Source organism: Panthera leo, chromosome D2, assembly GCF_018350215.1.
Source record: "Panthera leo isolate Ple1 chromosome D2, P.leo_Ple1_pat1.1, whole genome shotgun sequence".
NCBI classification, from domain to species: Eukaryota; Metazoa; Chordata; class Mammalia; order Carnivora; family Felidae; genus Panthera; species Panthera leo.
In genome coordinates, this window is record NC_056689.1 from 7,370,942 (window position 1) to 7,394,829 (window position 23,888).

The window sequence follows — 23,888 nt, forward strand, 5'->3', positions numbered from 1 at the left end:
TATTTATTAATTAAAAATAACAATAAACTCAGTACGTATTAACATAAATAACATTTTTTAATGAAGATAATTATGCTTTCCAAAACAAAACTTTGGTGATGAGGATGACTTCTTTAAAAAGAAAATACATTTCTTCCCCAAGTATCTATTAATACTTGGCTTAATAGAAAACAGCTGGATTTTCACATATGCTTCTGCATTTAATCAGTTGTGATATGTTGTTTTGGTTGTAGTATATAAAGAAAATAGAGCTTCTGTACACAGATATGTAGTTAGAAAGGGAGAAGTATTTTAAGAGCCTTTTCAGATAGTTGTAGGTATTCTTACCTGATATCATCAAACTCAAGTTGTAATTTTTAAAAAGGTTGTTGCAAGTGTGGGATTGGGAAACCTCATCGAACTTTTTGTGCTCTGTTTAATTCAAACCTGTTGCTTTTATCTTGTTCTTTGAATGGTCTTTTACTCATGTATAATTTTGTAACATCATGCATGGATTATTTGGAACATATTGGCTCACTGATTTGTATAGATCTTCCAAATGTGGACACATTTCATTGTAAATGTAAAAAAGGGAAAAGCACATATGCTAATATCATCTTGAGCTCAGCAGAAAAGTCTTTAAATACTGGGAAGCGATCAAGTTCATAGTAGCAGAAACAAGTTATTTAAAATATTTATTTTTACTTGAAAGCTTGAATTTTATCACCGAAAATACATACTGTTAATTGTTTTTCCAAAAGGGTCTCGGTATCCCACTGGGGCCATAGGCCACACTTTGAGGGTCACTGGCGTAAGAGCTTAGATTGGGGAGAAGCAAGTTAGAAAACATTTGTCTAAAGGTCCAAACAAATTAATTTTCAGGGTGCTGAAGGAACTTGAAGACGAGGTCTCAGAATCACTAGCAGTGGGGGAATGGGAGAGAGTTCAGACATGTAAGAATGAGAAAAGACTGCCTTGCCTCTCCAGAGGGATGTATTCTGGGTAACTCTGATTCCCAGAAAAAGACTACGGGATCTTCCGTAGCAGGTAGCTTAACATTACAAAATAATTCTGTGATTGCCAGATGTGGTGAAGGCTAGGAAGGCATCTCAAATATCGTTTTTTCTTTCTGATCATGTGACACACAGTGTCACATGGTATATACACTGAGCTATTTGAATAACTACATAAAGACAGTTGAAGAGTAATTTGTGTGGGTACTGCTTGTACAAAATGGCACATGTTGCTTTTGATCAGAAAATCAAACATAAAGAAATTATACATAATATAATTTCTCATAAAAGAAAATTTATAGAATACCTACCATATGCAAAATGTGGTGTTGGGAAAATGGCAGCTCTGAGGGGCACATATGAGGAAGTAGCATGGCATTATGGGAAGATCATAGCATCAGGAGTCGGGACACTTGAAAATGTGTTCATCCTGGTTTTCCACCAACTCAGTGGCTGCCCTTGGGCAAGTGACTTCGATTCTAGACCTACGCTTGATATCTGTCATATTAAAGAAGTTAAGGCCTCTGAAAGGGACGGAGTTGTGCTCTCCTATGCCATGGAGCATGACCAGAGTTGACAAATGGGATTTGGGAGATGCCAGTTTGCCTCACGGCGGATAACCTCCTATCTCCGTGAGGTCCATTACTGAAGCCACTAGCCTCATATGGCTATTGAGCACTCAAACTAGGACTAGTCTAAATCGCGATTTGCTCTCAGTGTAAGTTACACACCAGATTTTGAAGACTTCATATGAAAAATAGAATGTAAAATATCCCATCAGTAATTTTCATATTAATTTCATGTTGCAAAAGATAAGTTTTGGATGCATTGGGCTATGTTAAAGTATTATTGAATTAATTTCATCGGTGTTTTTAAAAAATACGTGGCTACTAGAGAGCTTAAAATTACATTAGATGGCTCACCTTATATTTCTTTTAGACAGTGCTGTTCTAGCTAACAGAGTTTCCAACAAAAGAACAGTAACTTGAAGAAGAACACAAATTTACTTTTAATTTTACTTTTTGAGGTTTGCAAGCAGAACCCGGGTCACAGTTTTGAGAAGACAGCCTCACAGAAGACTGCGTGTGCTATGCAGCTGGGCTATACTGGGTTCTCCATCTGCACTTGGGTGAGTGCTAAGGTTCTTTCAGCTCTGCTCCCAGGATTTGTCAGTGGTAGTAGGTGAGGGAAACGGCCCAAAGGAATGCCTGACATAGGACACGGGGGACTTTCCTCCGTTCCCGGATTCAAGCAGAGAATGTTCAGTGTGTACTAATTGAGTGAATGAGAGCGTACGAAATGCGTGTGGGTATTTCAGGTAAAATGGATGATGGTTTAAGACTCAGGCTTTGCAGCAGCTCACTGCCACCATTTTCTAGCTCTGTGGCCTTCCTTACCTATCCATTCGGTGCCCCAAGGTCTTGGTCTGTAAAATGCAGGGTCCGCAGGTGCAACTTTTCAGAGCATGCACTAGATTTCCCTGGACACGCGGCGAGCTACGAAACTTACTCTGCAGTGCTCTTGTGTGAGTCACGGCTTGCGAGAGAAAACTACACACGACGACAAACCCTTTGTAAAACACCTTGCCTGTCAAGTTGGTAAGCGTGTTCTCATTTCCTTGTGTCCCCTAACCACCTGTGCAGCATGATTCTGAAACGGCTCCACAGGGCTCGTCACTGAAGCAGACCTGCCGGGAGGCCCTTAACCACCCCATCTCCCATCTCCTGGTGGGAGGTCCACTTGTGGGGAAGCGGACCCCTTAGGTGCAAAGAGAGCAGAGGCGCTCTCTCTCCAGTCCTGCACCTCCCATGCAGACCCGCCCCTGCCTGTCAAGTGTTGATCTCATGTGCCTGCCATCTGACCCTTAGGATTCTGCAGCGGAGTCCTGGGTGATGAGTAGCGATTATTTTTGTAACCCAGGACTGCCTGCAATCACATCCTCCTTCCCTCCCCTCCACCCAGCTCTCTCCCCTTCCCCAAACCTTCTCCATCTGCCCATTCTGTCCCTCCCACCTTCCCCCCTTCTCTCCCTCCCACCTTCCCCCCTTCTCTCCCTCAGACCTACCTTGGCCTGATCTTTTACTGGAGAACCAAAGGCTCCCAACTTCTGTCCTATCATCACCCAGCCCTCTCCCTCCTTCAATCTGCCTCCCTGAGATGCAAAACGAAAAATACTCTTCCTCTTGTTGAAGGCAGACTTCTCTACCGTGTTCTTAGTCCTCTCTTCCCCAGGACCTAGACCATTTTTTATTGAATTACCTCTTTTTCATCTTATTTTTGACATTTCAATCTCCTTTGGTCATTTCTTAAAGAGTTTATTAAATATTCTTTTAAATATTCTTAAATCCTTTTTTTTTTTTCTTTGCAAAGGAAGAAAAAAACCTTCCCTACCTTGCATTCTGTTTAGGTATCACTCTCCTCTATTTTTTTTTTTTTATCAATTTTTAATTTTTTATTGAAGTATAGTTGATACACAATGTTACATTAGCTTCAGGTGTATAACATAGTGATTTGACATCTCTTTTTTAAAAAGCTTGTTTTATTTATTTATTTGTTTGTTTGTTTGTTTGTTTATTTTGAGAGACAGAAAGAGAGAGGGGGGGAGCACGTGAGCAGGGGAAGAGCAGAGAGAGAGGGAGAGAATCCCAAGCAGGCATCCCTGAGGTGGGGCTCGATCCCACAAACCATGAGATCATGACCTGAGCCAAAATCAAGAGTCTGAGGCTTAACCAATGGGGTCACCCAGGCACCTGGTGATTCGATATCTCTATACATCACACTATGTTCACCACAAGTGTGGTTACCATCTGTCACCACACAACGCTATTACAGTACCATTAGCTAGAGTCCCTGTGCTGTGCCTTTTATTCTCATGACTTATTCATTCCATAACTGAAAGCCTGTATCTCCCACTTCCCTTCATCCTTTTTGTCCATCCCCCTCTCCTCTGTCTTTTTAAAATCAAGTTAAAAAAAAAATTTACCCTTGTCTCAACTTCCTCACATCTCATTCACTCATTTTCCTATTTATAACATTTACCATATTAATTTAGTTACAAATGCATTCAAGAATCACATGTAGAATAATATGTCTACTTAGAAATATTTTAGACCTCATCAAGTTATCAATCAAGTATAGTAGTGGAATATACACATTTTCAGATATTTAGGGATTCAGAATCTTTATCTCCTATGCAACTTTCCTGGCAAGGTATGGGAGAATATGTTCTATGAAAATGCAGAAGTAAACCAAGAAACAGGAAGACACAGGATCTGGGAAAGGGGAGGGAGGGCAGCAAAGGGAAGTCCTAAAAATAAAAGCTACATAGCAGGCCTAGAGAAAAACCAGTCCAGATTGAACCAGAAATGTGGAGTCCTCCGGGAGGACTCAGGTCTCCAGGAGGGAAAAAATGGAACCAGTGTGTTTGAGTGCATGCAAAAAGTTACCAGTAGGTAGGTGACAGAGATGCTGGAGAATTTTGTAAAAAAAAAATATGTCAGAGTGTCAGAGGCACGTTAGAGTGTCAAGCAAATGAAAACATGGGGTCATTATCAACTCCAGGAAAAATGAAATGTTGAATAAGATAGGATCTATGCTTACAAATGACTATCAGTTTCCTCAGAAGCATTACTATACATTATTAAAGTGTAAACACCGATTAATGATTTCACCAAAAATCGCTGAGATGTTGGTTGGGTGGTGTGGTGGGGTAGAGAGGTGTGTTGTGCGAGAGCTAAGTCTTTCTCCGCCATCATTAGGAAGTCACCAGCTAACACCTAACACCTGATATCGATGAATAAAGAGGTAGAACTATGATGTGGAGTTCAATATGTAGAGACAGATTAACAAGAAAAGGTGAGGGTCCAATTGAGACATTGTCTCTGGAGACTGTAGTCATGGAGAGGGGCAAAGGTAGGAATCTGGTTTTTTTATTATAAACTTCTGAGTATTGTTTGAGATTTAAAATTATGCACGTGTTATTTTCATACATAATATTTAAAACTTAGGGGTAAGATTTTGATGTCACTGTTCTCCAGGATTCAAAACCTCTCCCTCTTCCTTTCTTCTATACCAACAGCCTTCCTTGGTGATTTCTTCTATTTCATGATATTCACTGGTATTAGTACTCCACAGCTTATAGCTGGCTGTACCCCAAAGGCACAGCTTCCCCTGTAGTCTTCTCTAATGGGAGGTGATTTTTTTTATTAAAAAAAAAACCTCACTTCTTTAAATTTAAGTTAGTTAACATACAGTGTAGTATTGGTTTCGGGAGTAGAACCCAGTGATTCATCATTTACATACAACACCCAGTGCTCATCCCAACAAGTGCCGTCCTCAATGACCATCACCCATTTAGCCCATCCCCCCCCCCCCACCTCCCCTCCAGCAACCGGCCGTTTGTTCTCTGTATTTAAGAGTCTCTTATGGTTTGCCTCCCTCTCTGTTTTTATCTTGTTTATTCCTTCCCTTCCCCTATGTTCATCTGTTGCATTTCTTTTTTTTAATGTTTATTTGTCTTGAGATGGGGGGAGGGGCCGAGAGAGAGAATCTCAAGCAGGCTCCCCCGCTTGGAGCAGAGAAGCCTGACACGGGGCTCAAACCCACAAAGTGCAAGATCATGACCTGAGCTGAAATCAAGAGTCGGATGCCTATCCGACTGAGCCGCTCAGGCGCCCCTCATCTGTTTTGTTTCTTAAATCCCACATATGAATGAAATCATATGATATTTGTCTTTCTCTGACTTATTTCACTTAGTATAATACACTCTAGTTCCATCCACGTTGTTGCAAACGGCAAGATTTCATTCTTTTCCATTGCTGAGTAATATTCTATTGTGTGTGTATGTAAGGTGGAAGCTGATTTTACCTTTCCTTTCCTTTTGTAAGATTTTGTAGGGGTGGGATGATGGGATAGGGATGGATCTTGCTCCTCATTGTTACCTCTCTTGTCCCGAAAACCAAAAAACAAGAACGTGTGCACGCATGCGCACACACACACAACACACACACACGTGTGTCCATCTCCTCTGAAGTTTATACCGTTAGATTTTCCAATCCGAACCCCTTCATGGTCCAATTTCCTGGTCATCTACTCTTCTTCCCTGAGGACTACAGTATCTGGCTTACTGTTTCCCCCCATCCCTTAATCCTGCCATGATTTCTGGTAGGTTTTCTATGCAACAGTTCCCGGACCCAATCACTTCTATCCGTTGTTTTCTCCCCTCTGCCTCAACCAGCAGCTCCCATTATCATCATGTTATTTCTAATTGTCAGTCACCCGAATCTCTGGTTTTGAGCCTCCTACCTACCCTGTATGACTCCGATATTTGCACTCACTTTGTCTTGTACCACCACTATTCACCCTACCACTTTTTTTTATTATTAATTTCTCCCCTTATATCCTTACATATATTCATACCCATTTCATGGTTCTTCATTACAATCATTCTTTTGTAGCACATTCTTGATTTCTTTGACACTTTCTTTCTCAGTCATTTGCCTGGCAAATTCCAATCTATCTGTCTATGTGTCGGCAGCTGAACATCAAAGGGTAGAACACAACTGCGCTTTCTGGTTTCACTCTGCATTGACTGCCACCACTGAAACATTCCCACCAGTCGGCAGTCCTATTTTTTCCTGGCAAATTTACTTTCTCATTCTCCAAGGTGACTACTTCATATCTTCTCACTCTTCAGACCTCCATAACCTTGATTGATGACCTAAACTTCTATTTTATGGACGGCATTTAAGTAATTTCATGCTAGTGCTCATATTCCTACCACAGAATCGAATAACCTCCTAGAATCAGTACCCATGCTCTCGGATTCTTTTCTTGGTTACAACGAAAGGGAAAACTTAGTTCATTTCAAAGACCAAGTTCTTCATATTGGCCCAAATGCTATCTCTCCTAGTGGTCACAAACTTTTTTTTTCAATCATCTCATCTCTTTGTTCAGCAATTTTTCCACTGTACTTGATGGATTGTTCCCATTAGCACACAAACAAGCTTGGGTATTTCTTCCAGATAAACTCTTCAATCCTTAGCATAGCCTACAAAAACGTCCATGGTCTGGCTGCTCTTATCTTTCCATTTTCATCATCCCACATCCTACTTTCCAGTCACCCTAGACAACTGGCTATTTGCCAAGTAGCCCTTCTGCTGTATACGTCCAGGTGTCTGATTACATTCAGTGTACAAAACTCAGGGAGATATGACCCAGAACCAGGAGAAAAATCAACCAATAACCCACTCATGATAAAAAGCCTCAGCAAACTAGGAGTAGAGGGGAACATTTTCAACTTGATAAAGAACATCTACAAAAACCCAAAGCTGACATCATCCCTACTGGTGAGAAACTAGGAGCTTTCCTGCTAAGATCAGGGATAAGGTAAGAATGAGCCCTCTCACTCCTTGTTTTCAACATCATACTGGAAGTCCTAGCTAATGCAATAAGGTAAAAACAAACAAACAAACAAATAAATGGTATAGAGTTTGGGAAGGAAGAAATAGAACTGTCTTTGCAGATGACGTGATTGTCTATGTAGAAAATCCAAAAGAATCAACAAAAACCTCCTGGAACTAATACCTGATTATAGCAAGTTTGCAGGATACAAGTTTAATATAAAAAGCCAATCGCTTTCCTGTATGCCAGCAATGAGCCGGTGGAATTGAAGTAAATACACAATACAATTTACATTAACAACACCCACCCCCAAAGTGAAATACTTACATATAAATCTTAAAAACATAGTAACAAGATCAGTATAAGGAACATTATAAGCTTGACTAAGGAAATCAAAGAAGAACTACATTATTGGGGAAATTTTCCATTTTTAAAGATAAGGAGACTCAATATTGTTAACATGTCTACCTAGTCAATGCAATCCTAATCAACATCTCAATTTGTGGATGTGGACAAAATGATTCTAAAATATATGTGGAGAAGCAAAACACCCAGAATAACCAACACAAAATTGAAGGAAAAGAACAAAATCAGAGGACTGACACTATCCCACTTAAATTTGTAGCAATGAAGACAGGATACTCTTGGCAGAAGAATAAACAAATATATCAGTAAAACAGGATTACAGAACCCAGATATAGACCCCTGTGAATATAATCAACAGATCTTTGACAAGGATAGAAAGGCAATATGATGGAAAAAATCCTTTTTTTTTTTCTAGGTTTATTTTTATTTATTTGAGAGAGAGATAGACAGCAAACGGGAGGGACAGAGAAAGAAAGAGAAAGAGAGAGAGAGAGACAGAATCCCAAGCAGTCTCCACACTGTCAGCACAGAGTCTGATGTGGGGCTCAAACTCAAGAACCGTGAGATCATGACTTAAGCCAAAACCAAGAGTTGGACGCTTGACTGACTGAGCCACCCAGGCACCACAAGATAGTCTTTCCAACAACTGGTGCTGAAACACTGGACATCCACGTGCAAAAACTGAATCTAAATACATACCTCACACCCATCACAAAAATTAACTAAAAGTAGTTCAGAGACCTACATGTAAAATGTAAAAGTGTAAAACTCCTGGACAATAACATAAGAAGAAATCTAGATGATCTTGGGTGCGGTGATAACTTTTTAGATACAACACCAAAAGCGCAATCCACGAAAAAAAAAAACGTTTGATAAGCTGGACGTCATTCAAACTAAAGCCTCTGCTCTGCGAAAACCACTGTCAAGAGAATGGGAAATCGAGCCACACACTGAGAGAAAATATTTGCAAAAGTCACATTGGATCAAGAACTATTATTCAAAATATACAGAAACATACAAAAAATTAGAGAACAAGAAGAAAAATAAATAAACAAGTGGCAAGAGATCCAAATAGGCACCTCACCAAACAAGATACTCAGATGGCAGGGGACAAGCTGTTCCACATTCTGTGTCTTCAAGGAACTGCAAATTAAAACCACAGTGAGATACCCCCACATGCTTATTACAGAGGGGAAAATCCAAAACACTGAGAGCAGGAAATGCTGGTGAGGATGGAGACCAGTGGGAGCTCTCATGCACTGCTGGTGGGAATGCAAAATGGTGCTGCCACTTTGGAAGACAGTTGGGTGGTGTTTTACAAAGCTAAATATAGTCTTACCGTATGATCTAGCGATCGGGCTCCTTGGGATTTACCCAAAGGAGTTGACAACTTATATCCGCACAGAAACCTGCACGCAAATGTGTATAGCAGTTTTATTTATAATTGCCCAAACTTGGAGGCAACCAAGATGTCCTTCAGTAGGTGAATGGGTAAAGAAACTGTGGTCCATCAGACGATAGAATATTATTCAACGCTAAAAAGAAATGAAATATACAACCCTGAAAAGACCTGGAAGAAACTTAAACATATATTACTAAGTGAAAGAAGCCAATCTGAAAAGGCTATATATTCCAATTATATGACATTCTGGAAAAGGCAACAATATGGAGGCAGTTACAGGATCAGTGGTTGCCAGGAGTTAAGGGCGAAGGAGGAATGGATGGGTGAAGCAAAGAAAATTTTAGGGCAGTGAAACTATTTTGTATGATGCTATAATGATAGTTGTATGTCATTACACATTTGTCAAAACCCATAGAATGTGAACACACTGAGTGATCTCTAAACTGTGGACTTTGGATGACAATGACATATCAGTGTAGGTTCATTGGGTGTAACAAAATTTCCACCCTGGCCTAGGAGGAGTGGAGGAGACTATGCATTTGTTGAGGCAGGGGGTGTAGGAGCACATTCCATTAAATTTTGCTGTGAACCTAGAACTACTTAAAAAAAACAAAAGACTATGGGGCGCCTGGGTGGCTCAGTAGGTTAAGCGTCTGACTTCGGCTCAGGTTATGATGTCACGGTTCGTGGGCTCGAGCTCTGCAAGGGCTCTGTGCTGACAGCTCAGAGCCTATAGCCTGCTTTGGGTTCTGTCTCCCTCTCTCTCTGCCCCTCTCCCACTCATGCTCTGTCTGTCTCTCTCAGAAAAATAAAATTGAAAAAAAAGATTTTTTAAGGCTATTAAAAAAAAATCAACCAAGAGAACCAGGCCCAGCAATAATAGTTAATAAAGTTAATAGAAAATAATCCTAAGGGGTGCCTGGGTGGCTCGGTTGGTTAAGAAATCCAACTCTTGATTTTGGCACAGGTCATGATCTCACGGTTCGTGGGTTTGAGCCTGAGTCGGGCTCTGCACTGACAGCATAGAGCCTGCTTGGGATTCTCTTATGCCTCTCTGTCTTTGCCTCTCCCTCGCTCATGCTCTGTCTCCCTCTCTCTCTCTCTCTCTCTCTCTCTCTCAAAATAAATAAATAAACATTAAAAAATGGGAGAAAGAAAATAATTTTAAAATAGTTTCTATAACTGTTATCATGTGTTAAATAATGTAAAAGAGAATACGATTGTCAAATTCGATAACTGATTTTTAAATACAAAGCAAACAACACAACGTAAACTTAAACACAAGGACTATTATGAAGGATAAAGAGGGAAAGAGGAGCATTTCTTAATGTAAGAGAGGCCAATTCACCAAGAAGCCATAATTGCTTTAAATGTGTATAAATGTAATAACAGAGCTTCAAATATATGAAACAAAAGCCAGTGGCATTGAAAGGAGAAATAGAGAAATCCACACTTACAGTGGCAATTAAATCTGGAAATATGACCTAAACTGTAAACAGGCAAAAATAATTTAATTTTGATTTATTTTGAGTGGTTATTCCGTTCACATGGCTGAAAATCAGAGGTGAAAAGCACATAGTGTATATGGTATATACAGCATAAAGATATGGTGAAAAATCTCGCCACCTTGTTACTCGCTCCTTAGCCAGTTTTCCTTGGAGGTAACACTGTTACCAATTCTTGTGTATTGCCTAAAGATATCTTATCCATATATAAAAGGTTTATGTACCCACTTTTCCCCTTTTCTATACAAATAGTAGCACACGGTACCCATTTCAGAATTTTGGGGGGTACCATTTAATAATATTTTTGATTCCATTATTGGTACATAAAACCCTAGATTAGGTAAGCTTTAGGGCATGGCACTTTGTCCGTAGTTCTATGCATTCTTTTTTGTATTCAATTGTGCGTGCCATGGCTTGAAATTCTTCAGAAAGTTTCAAGCCCCACTGAGATCGCATGAGAATTTTTTTTTTAATTATTGGGATGTAATTCACATACCATAAAATTTACCCTTTCTTTTTGTTTTTATTTTTTCAATTTTTAATTTTTATTTATTTATTTATTCACTTTTTTTTTTTTTTTTTTTTTTTTGAGAGAGCGCGCACACGTGTGCAAGTGAGGAGGAGCAGAAGAAAGAGAGACAGAATCCCAAACAGGCTCCAAGCCCAGTGCAGAGCCTGATGTGGGGCTCGAACTCATGACTGTGAGACCATGACCTGAGCCGAAATCAAGAGGCAGTCGCTTAACCGACTGAGGCACCCAGGTGCCCCACACACTTTCAAAATATGCACTTTAAGTGGTTTTTAATGTATTTATTAAAGTTGTGCGAACATCACCACTTCCTAATTCCAAAGCATTTCCATTACCTGTGTCCATTAGGAGTCACCCCGTTTCCCCTAACACACCTGCTGACTCTATAGATATGTGCAGTGGACATTTTATAGAAATGAACTCATACAATACGTGGTCTTTTGTGTCTGGCTTCTTTCACGTAGCGTACTGTTTTCCAGTTTCATCCATGTTATACTTCACTCCTTTTTGCGGTTGAATAATACACCACTTTTCATTTGCATTAGAATTTTATTTTATTTTTTTAAATTTTTTTTAAACGTTTATTTTTGAGACAGAGAGAGACAGAGCATGAACGGGGGAGGGGCAGAGAGAGAGGGAGACACAGAATCGGAAGCAGGCTCCAGGCTCTGAGCCATCAGTCCAGAGCCCGACGTGGGGCTCGAACTCACGGACCGCGAGATCGTGACCTGAGCTGAAGTCGGACGCTTAACCGACTGAGCCACCCAGGCGCCCCTGCATTAGAATTTTAAACATCCTTGCTAACGATGTGTAATTGAATCAGTACAGGATGAGGTGGTGTGGTCTCGTGCACATTAAAACATAAGTCCTTTTTAGGTTGTGAATTCGAAAGGGTCTATTTTTAACACATTTTACAAGAATCTTCAGATATGAATGAAGCGCATTTCGGAGAATCAGGAAGCTGTGCCTGTTGCCACAGACTTTTGGCAAAGATGGTAGTTTATGTGTAGGTTTCTGAAGCTTTTCTCAGAATTGGAAATGACCAAAAGACATTAAAGGAAGAAAAACAAAATGCCCCCGGCTAATTTGTGTGGAAACCAGGGAATGATGCCAACCACACTGCATGAAATTCAAGGTATGTCTGTTAAGTCCAGTGCAGTGGGACCAGATGGAAGTCACAGAGGAGGAAGGAAATTCTTCAGGTTCTATCAGCATCCCCTTAAGTCCCTGATCGAGGCTGACGTAGGGTGGGACACAAGGCTAAATTAAGAATATGACACACGGCTTACAGCAATGAAAAGCAGGTTGGGGATTTTCTCTGATCCATTGTCTCAGTGACGTCGGGTTTCACGTAGAGACAGAGAAGGACTTTCCCAAGCAGGAGTGCCATGAATGCCTACTTTCTCGTCAAGAGGATGGGACACTGTTCCAAATGAGTGGATGTACCAAGAGTAGCTTCCAAGCCAAACAGTAAACTGACGTGGAAAATGGCCTTCCTATGACAGGGAATGAAATATGGAAGTCAACCAACAGAGACAAATGACCCCACCCCAGTGTGACCCGGGGCAGACTTTGGCCTCAGTTCTTTCTGGCCTTCTATAGACTTCTTTTGGAATGGTTATGAGAACATATATCATCAGCCCTCCAGCTGATGTTTAAGGGGAGGTTTAGAGGGCGCCCAGGAACAGTGAGGAGACTCAAGGAGAGTCCATGTACATTATTTGGGGGCAAATATTGGATTTGTCCATGTACATTTCCATGTACATTTCCATTGGATTTGTCCATGTACATTTGTCCATGTACATTTCCACATGTACATTATTTGGGGGTAAATATTGGATCTGGTATTTACCTCCGTGTTTGTAAGTATGTCAGTACACAATCTCTTTATTTTTTCATTTTAGAGCTTATATTGACCTCCTATTTTGGTAGATGCTGTTTAGCACACACGTCCTCCAAACACCAATTCTGATGCTTTTCCAGTCCTCCTGGTTATACCACAGGTTTTAGTTAAATCATTATGAAGTATTAATATCACTGGACTAAATAAACACTGCCCTCTGCTTTGCCAAGCAGCATACTGATTGCTTCTTACACGACTTTTGTTTTTCCTGTAGTTAGTAATTGCCCGATTTATTTCACTTGCCCATTTCCTTGTACCTTGTACTTTTGCTAATATTTCTCCTTCCTTTCAATATAATGTTCCACAGAGTCAAATTCACCTGTAACCTATCCATTTCACTGATTTTCCCCGAGACATTCCATTGATCTTCATGGGTTGTCCTCTAGTGGACATGTCTTTCCGCCTATCAGGTGTCCATCCATATGGACAAGCAAGACATCCCAAATCCCAAAGCTCCCCGTGCGCCTGCACAACACCAGACGCCTCTGCTTCTGGCGTCTTTTCAGGGTTTGACCTCGTTCTCGTCAGTGCCTCTCGTGGCACACACTGAAGTGTCACATTTCACTGCTCTGACAGGTGCTAACCGTCCCGCCCTATCTTTTCTGTTCTTCATATTTTTGTGGTCTACAGACATTTCCAGGATTCATTATGGTTGGAATCTGTGAATCTGTCCTTCTGTTCTCATTTTTCTTGTTCAGTGCAGATTTCTAAGAGGAAAGGTGTGCAGAAGGATCTTTATGTTGCCATTTTACACAGAGGTCAACCACTCTGTCTTCTTCAAACACCTTCTTTCCTTGCTCCTGTGACTCTAGTGTGTGGGTTCTTCTCTTCCCTCTTTTTGTCCTACAACACGTCTGAATTTGGGAGACCCTCAGGCTGTGGTGTGTTGCTACCTACTCATCTCTCTCTATCTCTCTACCCACGATTCTCTTTTTTTTTTTTTAATTTTTTTTTTTTAACGTTTATTTATTTTTGGGACAGAGAGAGACAGAGCATGAACGGGGGAGGTGCAGAGAGAGAGGGAGACACAGAATCGGAAGCAGGCTCCAGGCTCTGAGCCATCAGCCCAGAGCCCGATGCGGGGCTCGAACTCACGGACCGCGAGATCGTGACCTGAGCTGAAGTCGGACGCTCAGCCGACTGAGCCACCCAGGTGCCCCTCTACCCACGATTCTCTAATCCATCCATGTGATGTTAAATACCTTCTCTGTCCTGAGGACTCCCCAACTTTTAATTTCATCCAAGATTTCCCTGTAAAGACCTGATCTTGTCTATTTTTCAAATGCATCACAAACTTACCATGTCTCAAACTGAACTCCTGATTCTCAGCGCTAAAGCTGTTTTTCTGCAGGACTTTCACATCTCAATTACAGTGGTGCCATCCACCCGGTTGCTTGAGCCTAAAGCCTGGCAATTTCTTCCTCTTGTTTGTTTGTTTTTATTTTAGAGAGAAAGCATGTGTGTGAGTGGGGGAGAGGGGCAGAGGGTGAGGGGGAGAGAGAGAGACAGAGAGAGACAGAGAATCTTAAGGAGGCTCCATGCTTAGTGCATAGCCCAACTTGAGGCTTAATCCCATGACCCTGGGATCATGACCTGAGCCAAAATCAAGAGTTGGACGCTCAACCGAGTGAACCACCCTGGCACCCCTCTTCCTTTTGTTTAACAAACCTCTCTGCACCCCCATTTAACCCCAGTTCACTTAATCCAAAATTCCAATTCCAAAATATATCTTGAATCCTTTTGCCATACTCTAAACTATAATTTTTTATTTGGATCACTGACTTTGCAGCCTAACAGACTTCTGCTTCGACTACTTGGCTTTCCACCCCATGCTTCCCAGCAGCAGCCACAACGGATTTAAAGTGTCAGTCAGATCATGCACTCCTTTCCTTGGAGATCCTAGTGAATTCTCGTAGCATCTCCAAGAACACCCAAACTTGTACCAGCCTGGGTGTGGCCTGGTTTTGCCTGCCTCTTTCACTGCAACTCCTGCAGAGTGATCAGGGCAGAGAAAAGCAAGAGGGTTTCTGGCCTCAGGGCATTTGCAAGTGCTGTTCTTTTTACCTGGTTCACGCCTACACTCTCTCTTCATATGGATTGCTCATTTTCATCCATGAAATCTCATCTCAAATATCACTTCCCAAGAGGTTTAGAGGGTCATCCAATCTAAGGCAGTTTCCCCGGGTATGGTCTCTCATAGGACTCCCTTCTTTTTCTTTAATACCTGGCCCTAATTCATATTTGTTTTCTTACTTGCTTAAAGTCTGTCTTTCACACCAGAGAATGAGACTAGAAGCTAGTTCTAGGATTTTTTTTTTTCCCTTTCAACATTATCCTTCCGGTGCCTGCCCTGTGGAGATCCTCAATATATTTTTCAATTAAAGGAATGATTTTAAAAATAAGCAAGCAGCAATAAAACAAAACAAAAACAGGACCTATCAAAACATTCTGCTGCAAACAGAGGATTGCCATCGATTCAGATACAGAGGATGAGTGTATTTCAGGAAAGACGGTGACATTTTAGGGAGCATTTGCTCTCTCTCGGGGCCCTTAAAGAAATTGTGAAGTCTCTGAAGAAGAGAAGAAAGATGTTACAGAGAGACAGCAAGATGAGGACGAAAGGGAAACGTAGACTCAAATGCAGGGGGACAGTAAGACCAGGACAGAAATTCCGACGGCATCGGAAGCCATGAGGAACAGAGTCAACGCTGCCAAGAATAAAGTCAGTTCAGTGAAAGGCAGGTAAAGGATGCTCTGAGAACACAGTGGGAAAGGGAACTGGAAGGAGCACACCGGACATGTGATAGATAGACAAGAAAGAGTGCGGTGTGGACAGATGGCGGACAGTCCTGAGAGGGAGAGAGGAAATGGAGCCAATGGATCCAAATACGCCCGCGCACGAATTAACGGCAAGACTAGCAACCTGGACGTATGTTGGTGACTTTCTGTGTCCTCTGTGTCTTGTACACAGTAGGTACTCAATCCACATAGCCAATTGTAACATAAAAAATTTTTTATGTTCTTAATAAAAATCAACAACTAAGACGGAGGGTTGCAGTTTTATTGTTGACCTATACAAACTTCAATAAAATTACTGTAATAAAATGTGTACTGAACAACAAAATACATAATACGAAATCTATTTATAATGTGTGAAGAAAAGAATCAAAACAACAGAGGAAGGAAACACTAGCGTCATTCCTTTGAATTTTTACCTGACCAAAGAGATCTATGATTATATCTATGATTATAGATAAATTTAATATAAATCAATAAGATTTCTTTAAATACATAAAACATTTTGTTCTTTTTAATGTCCATGGAACACTAAATAACAAGTTTTAAATTAAAAATAACTTATGCACATAATATAATTTTATCTTAAAAATATGTATAGATATATACAAATATATTTATTTTTAAATTTATTTACTTATTTTGAGAGAGAATGTGAGTGGGGGAGGGGCAGAGAGAGAGAGAGAGAGAGAGAGAGATTCCCAAGCAGGCTGTGTGCTGACAGCACAGAGCTCTACATGGGGCTCGATCCCACAAACCATGAGATAATGACCTGAGCTGAAATCAAGAGTGTATGGACTGAGCCGCCAGGTACCCCACAAATGTATTTATGTGGGTAAAAATAATGCAAGATGGAGACTGGAGTAGTAAGTGTGTTTTCTCTGAGTGGTGGGATTTCTTTTGTTTTTGTTTTTTTTAATGTTTATTTGTTTTTGAGAGAGAGACAGAGTGTGAGCAGGGGAGGGACAGAGAGAGAGGGAGACACAGAATCTGAAGCAGGCTCCAGGCTCTGAGCTGACAGCACAGAACCCGACACGGGGCTCGAACCCACGAACTGTGAGATCATGACCCGAGCCGAAGTCCGATGCTCAACCGACTGAGCCACCCAGGCACCCCTAGTGGTGGGATTTCTAATTATTACTATTTTCCTTTCATTTATATGAATTTTCTGTCATTTCTACAATGGACTTGTATTGCTTGTATAATTGAAAAAGTGAAGGGGAAGCCGGTCAATTCACACTCAAGTGAAATGTTATTAGTAAAGACACAGCCCATCATAAGGGAGGGGTGACCAGTAGGAAGGATGAGACGTGCATACAGACAACAAAACCTTCAGTGTGTTTGGGGAAAGCTTTATTAAACCATAAGAATTGAGAGAAGTCCAAGAATACGTTCTCTATGGAAAAGGAAACCAAGGGAGGACAAAACTAGATCACAGGCTGTCTTCACAGGCAGAAGGCTTTCCCAAGCATCACATACCACGAGGTAAAGAGGAGAAAGAGAAACAATCCCAAAGGAATATGGATATTAAAATTAATGCTAACCCTAGAAGGATTATAGTGCTGTGCTGTTGATTTTGGAAAGTGGAGAAAACTCCAAGCCGCTTGAAGTCATAAGAGACACTGTGCTGTAGTAAAAAGAGCCCTGGGTAATCAGGCATATTTGAATTTCAGTGCAAAGTCTGCAACTCAACCAGGCTGTAACCTGATTACTGAACTGTCTCTGACCCTCAGTTTGCACCTCTATAAAATGGGGATAACGATGCTTGCTTTGGATGATTGCTATATTGAATTATCCAAAGAAAGTTTGTGAGGGGTGCCTGGGTGGCTCGGTTGGTTAAGCGGCCGACTTCGGCTCAGGTCATGATCTCACAGCTCACAAGTTTGAGCCCCGAGTTGGGCTCTGTACTGGCAGTTCAGAGCCTGGAGCCTGCTTCCATTCTCTCTCTCTGCCCCCACCCTGCTCGCACTCTGTCTCTCAGTCTCTCTCTGTCTCTCTCTGTCTCTCTCTGTCTCTCTCTCTCAAAAATAAATAAATAAATAAAATAAACATTAAAATATTAAAAAAAGGAAGTATGTGAACACATATGGATAAACATATATACAGAAAGGGGTGCGGATCTTGAAGAATTAATTCGGTATCTATGTGTGGAGCACTTACTACATAAGAGCCACAGGGGCGTAGAGACCTCGTGTCTGCCCTCATGAAGCTCACGAACGTCACGTCCACGAATGCAGCCTAAGATAGTGGAGGAGGAGTTCCCCTGAGGACAGCATGCTGGGCGTCTCAGGGAGCAGATGTTGGTGTTTGAACTGGACCTTACCGGAAAGCCAGAATCTGGACGTACTAATCCACGGGCAGGAGGGGGAGTGATTAAACACCCCCTGCGTTATGAAGAAGGATGGAGAAAGGCAGGAGGAGAAAAATAACAAGTTGTCAACAGAGCGTTGTTCGATTTGATTAGATCCGCAATGATCTAATCATTTTTTTTCCTACAGATCTTCAAAGATCATTGTTTGGATGACCATGCAGGCGCAGAGAACTGAGACAGTGATGTTAGGAAGCTGGTGAAAACGCTCCCTATTTATTTCTGCCTGCTTGTCTGTGACCAGTGTTTCACAAAAGGAGTGAGAAATTAGTAACCACATGCTGGGTAAGATGTTCACGAGAAGGTCAGGAAGCTTGTTTGTCAACCTTAATTGACAACTGATGTTTAAAAGGCGAAGCATCATTCTCGTAATTTAATGGGAGAAATTGCTATTTAATGCCAGAGGGGGAAGAGCTACCATATGCAAAAGCCTGTGGAAATGAGACATACGGACAAAATAATCCCCTTTTTGTTTTAGGAAAACGTAAAGTGGTGCCCCAGGGATTGTTGGCAAATATTATCATCTTTGAAAGCTACTACTTAACACAAATTCCGGGAAACCAGAGGCTTCTGGGTAATGTGAATCACAAGGAAAGAATGCCCCGTTTTGTGGCTGAAACTTTTTAATGGAATACTGGTTGATCTTAGCGAAGAAGGCCAGGGGTCAGGGTCAGTTTGGGAGAATTTTCTGCCTGTTTCTGTAGAGGCCCCTACATAAAACACTTCTTTCTCGGCCTGATTGAAATGTTTCATGTGATCACCTACCCGTGGGAGCCACTCACATCTCCAGAGATATGCTTCCTCCTTTTTCCCTATGTTGCCTAACTTGAGATAGAGCTTCATAGGGCTCTACTCATTCTTTAAATGAAAATTTATTAAGCACTGGTTGCCTCCATGCCTCCTGTCTTTGATGATCTTGATTTAGAGATGGTGTATCTGAGACAGGATCCCCTTAGCCAAACAGAATCACTCTACATTTTAAACCGGAGGGCATTTACTACAGGGAATTGGTTACCTGATGAGGGGGAAACCGAGATGCCAAAGTGGGTGGTAAGGCCACCCAGGGGTTATCGTAAGAGCAGGCAACTGCTTCGGCCCCAGGGCTGCAGAGGGCCGGGGGGAGTTGGTGGGGGGGGGGGGTTGTTGTGGGGTGTCCAGGAGCATCACAGAAAGCTGAGAGGAGGGGAGAGATATCCTGACTCCTTTGGGTTTCTAGCTTTCTAATCTTTCACTGGTGTCTTCACAGGCCAAACCCATCCAGAACTGGAGGAAAGGGAGGAAGAAGTTCCTTGTAATACAGAGTATAGCACTAGGAGAGAGATGGGTAAGCCAGGACTGTACTGTGATGTAGTCTGTCTGTGCTAAGTCCTACGAGAGCAGGTTGCACGGTCCTCTGTGCGCTGAGATGCCTTCAGAAGAAGCTATTATTTGAGCTGCTTCATAATGAATAGTTCTATGGTAGGAAAAGGCAGGGTGGGGGTAGGGGAGGAAGGGTGCTTTGAAAGAGAGGGGAAGAGACTTGGAGGGCTCAAAGCTTATGTTGGAGTTGAGGAATCACAAACAGCTCTTTGGGGATAGAGCATCAGTGGATGGCAGGTGTGCAGGGGATGAAGCTGGAAAGAGTTGGGGACCTCCTAGCACTTAGGACGAGGAGCTGGCCTTGGCTAGGACGCTAGGATGGGGACAGTGTCGTTGAAAGTTCCCTCGGAGGTCTGCACCAGCGTGAAAATGTGGTGTAATGGGGAGACTGAAGACAGGGAGGTCAATTAGAAGGAGGAGAGAGCAGGGAGAAGGGCAGGACTCCCCAGGGAGGAGCACGCAGTGAGGAGGGAAACCTAGTGACATCAAGAACGTTGAATGGATAGGATTTGGAGATTTTTTTAATGTTTATTTTTGAGAGAGAGAGAGAGAGAGAGAGAGAGCGCAGGGGAGGGGCAGAGAGAGAGGGAGACACAGGATCCAAAGCAGGCTCCATCCAGGCTCCGAGCTGTCAGCACAGAGCCCGAACTGTGGCTTGAACTCACGAACTGGGACATCATCGCCCAAGCCCAAGTCAGACGGTGCTTAACTGACTGAGCACAGCCAGGCACCCCTAGGATTTGGCGATTTTAATGTACATCATGAGGGGAGATGCAGAAATCCCCATTGGATGGCCATGGTGTCATTTACCCAACAGGAGGAGGGAGCTTTTTATTGACCTCTCTGATATTTTCCATGTAGAGTTTTATTTTTGGCTGCTAGTAGAGTTTGAAATGGAGAAAGCTAAAGCTGTCTATCTGGTTGATGTGTCATTACTGATAGGAAGAGAGTAGATAGGACACACCCACCGCTCTCCCCATTAGCTGCCTCATTTCCTGTGGGAGAGACACGTATGCCAGCACAGAATAGCAAGACTAAGTGATAGTCATGGAAGAGGTCAGTGCCAGCTGCTAAGGAGCTGAAGGGGGAGCCAGCTTCCAACTCTGCCTGGGTGCAAGTGGAGGTGGGGTATTCATGAGGGCTTCCAAGAGGAAGCGACTCTTGACCTGACTCTTGAAGGGTGCGTGGGAGTTCTGTAGGTGGAAGAGTGAGAAGATAAAGTGTGTAGAGACATGACCTATGAGAGAACATGGTCCCATCTTGTTGAACATAAGTGTGAGAAGGACAGAATGATGTGAAATGATGCCAAGAAGGAAACGAGAGGTAGAGCAGTGACAATGTTTACCCTAAAATTGATGGGGAGACCTTGGTAAATTTTGAGGAGATCCTTTTTAGATACCACTTTCTTGCTCACTCAACAAATATCATCTGAGTTCCATGTTGGACCACTCTGGTGGCAGAGTGAAGGATGAATACATAAGAGATATTTCACAGGGAACCAGCTGTTTTCCAAAACGTGCTGCTTCTGCCTCCAGACGCAACTAGACCACATCTCTGTCTCTCTTGCCATTAGGTGTGGCTGCGTGTCCTTATTCCAATCTAAGCAATGTGTGCAGAAGTGAATCGTGCTTCATTTTGGTGAGATGGAGCCTTTGGGACCTACCCTGTGCTGGGCCTTATGCTTTTCCTCTTCCTGGCCGACTGGGTTGAGACCTTGGAAACCAAGTCAGGAAGATGCTGGAGCTGCCATCAGCACGGGCCTCCCTACTGTCTGGAAACATACCCTGGACCATATGTGAGCCAGAAATAAATATTTCTTAATGTGAGCCCTTGTGTATATGAATCTATCAGCATAGCTCAGCTACCCTAATCATAATCTTAGTGACATAAGAGGTTGGTGTAAGTAAATGAAAGTTTCAGCTGGGGCCATAGAAGTGAGGATCGAGAAGCAGGAGGAGAGGGAGTAAATGGCTATTTAGAAGAAAAAACGTGCTGGAAAGTGGTTGGCTTCGTGGGCGAGAGCGGTCCAGCATGACTCCTGATTCCTGCCTTGGGTGACTGGTCAGATGATGGTAACATTCCATGATGGAACCAGAAGAGGAGCAGGATGTTTGGTGTTAGGGGTATGGATCTGACTTAGTGAAGGTCTGGGATTTAGACATTTGGGAGACGATAAACTTATGAAGGTATGAAATGATTCATTTAAGCATAGAGGTAGAGTGTAGAGAACAGGATAGATAATGGACTTCGATGAAGCATCTATCTATCTATCTATCTATCTATCTATCTATTTACTGTTGGCCTTCAAATATTTTGATCATGAAATTTCAAACATATAAAACTGAGAGAATGGTGTCATGAACTCTGCACAACCATCATCATGCTTCAGCGATTTCATGTTCATTAGCTTTCTATTGCATAGAACAAATCACCCCAAAACTTAGCAACTGAACACAGTAAATATTTATTATTGCATACCATTTTGGTGGGTCATAAATCCAGGAACGCCTTAGCTGTGTGGATCTGGAACTGTGGTCATCAGGAGGCTTGACTGGGGCTTGGAGATCTGCTTCCAAGGTGATTCACTCACATGCTTGGCAAATTAGTGCCAGCCATTGGCAGGACGTCTTATTCAAGGGTCTTTATGGTGTGCCTGCTGGCTTCTCCCAAAGTGAGTCACCTTTAGAGACAGCAAGGCAGAAGATGTATGTGACCTATCCTTGGCAGTCAGACGCCTTCACTTCCACAGTGTCTTGTGGCTACACAGGTCAACTCTGTTCACTGTGGGAGAAGATCACACAAGAGCATGAATACTAAGAGGTGGAGGTCATTGGGGTCATCTTGGAAGCTGGTGACCCTATCACTCCCAGCCAGTCTTATTTCCTCTATACCCTCAACTCACGGCCCCTTGCCTACATTGTTTTGAAAGAAATCCTCAATATTGTACCATTTTATTATTAAGCATTTCAATAGGTATCTGAAAAGTTAACAGTATTTTTTTTTGATAGAATTCAATATCTGGTCAGTATTAAAATTTCCCCATTTTGTATATTTCTCCATAAATGTACATACCTATACATATATTTATTTGTTATATTATTTGTTTATATGAGTCATGTTCCTACTAAGGTGTATATATTGCAATTAGTTAATATAACCATTAGGTCTCCACCTGTGGGTTCATCCTTTTTTTTTTTTTTAAAGGTTTTACATTTATTTGTTGAGGTAGTTTGTTTTGTTCCACAGTCTATTTTTTGATGATTGCAGTATTATTTAACGTGTCTCATTCTCTCTGTATTTCTCACAGAGACATCAATATTTAAAGTGTCATCAGAGAAAGAGAGCTTACAAATAGATACTTTTGCTAGTGTTAAGATCGGTACTCGGCCCAAACCAGTACACTACAACAGAATGAAATTCTGGTATATAAGAATACATTTGAATTCTTATTTTTAACTATAATAATTATTACTCTTTTGTTGTTTAAAAACCAAGCAGTCAGATTGGAGCACTTCGAGTGGAGTAGAAGCCATCAGCCCTCGGTGCCGTCTCTTCCCGGACTCTGGCCAAGTGTGTGCACATTTGCAATACTGAATTGTTGTTCACTTTCAGTTGAGGCCAGTAGAGGAACCAGATATTCTGGGGAGCCCTACTGTTCTCTGATACTTTTTTCTTTACTTTCTTTCTGTTCTGTCTTGTGTGTGCACCAAGATAACTGATGGCAGCACTGTCCAGATTTTGGAAAGCTTTACTTGTGAAACTTGGAGGCGGTCAAGGTGTCATTGTCCTTTTAATTTGTCCTTACAAGGCATGCAAGGGTTCCCAAGTAAGACTTTTTCTTGAAAGACTTACGGCCTAATGTGATTAAGCAACTGCACGTGAAGTATAGCTCTTAAAAGTGATTTTATTTATTTTCACGAATGCTAGCCTACCAATTAGTCTCACAAAGCCTGAAATGGTGACACGTTATCTTTACTATTTTGACCTGTATTATTAATTGAAATTGTATTTAAAACATTATAAACATTAGGGGCGCCTGGGTGGCGCAGTCGGTTAAGTGTCCCACTTCAGCCAGGTCACGATCTCGCGGTCCGTGAGTTCGAGCCCCGCGTCAGGCTCTGGGCTGATGGCTCGGAGCCTGGAGCCTGCTTCCGATTCTGTGTCTCCCTCTCTCTCTGCCCCTCCCCCATTCATGCTCTGTCTCTCTCTGTCCCAAAAATAAAAACAAAAAAAACAAAAAAAAAAACATTATAAACATTAAAAAAA

At 41.9% G+C, this 23,888-nt stretch overlaps 1 long non-coding RNA gene across 2 annotated transcripts; it reads left to right on the forward strand.

The window, feature by feature from the left end:
- Nucleotides 1–69: 69 nt before the first annotated feature.
- LOC122201945 lies at nucleotides 70–23,669 on the forward strand. 2 transcript variants are annotated; one of them, XR_006194391.1, is made up of 4 exons: nucleotides 70–2,121; nucleotides 18,394–18,837; nucleotides 19,510–19,587; nucleotides 21,196–23,669. It is a non-coding gene; the product is annotated as an uncharacterized LOC122201945 (long non-coding RNA). The 2 variants fall into 2 exon arrangements; XR_006194390.1 differs by lacking the exon at nucleotides 21,196–23,669 and having other exon boundaries at nucleotides 19,510–20,187.
- Nucleotides 23,670–23,888: the final 219 nt, after the last annotated feature.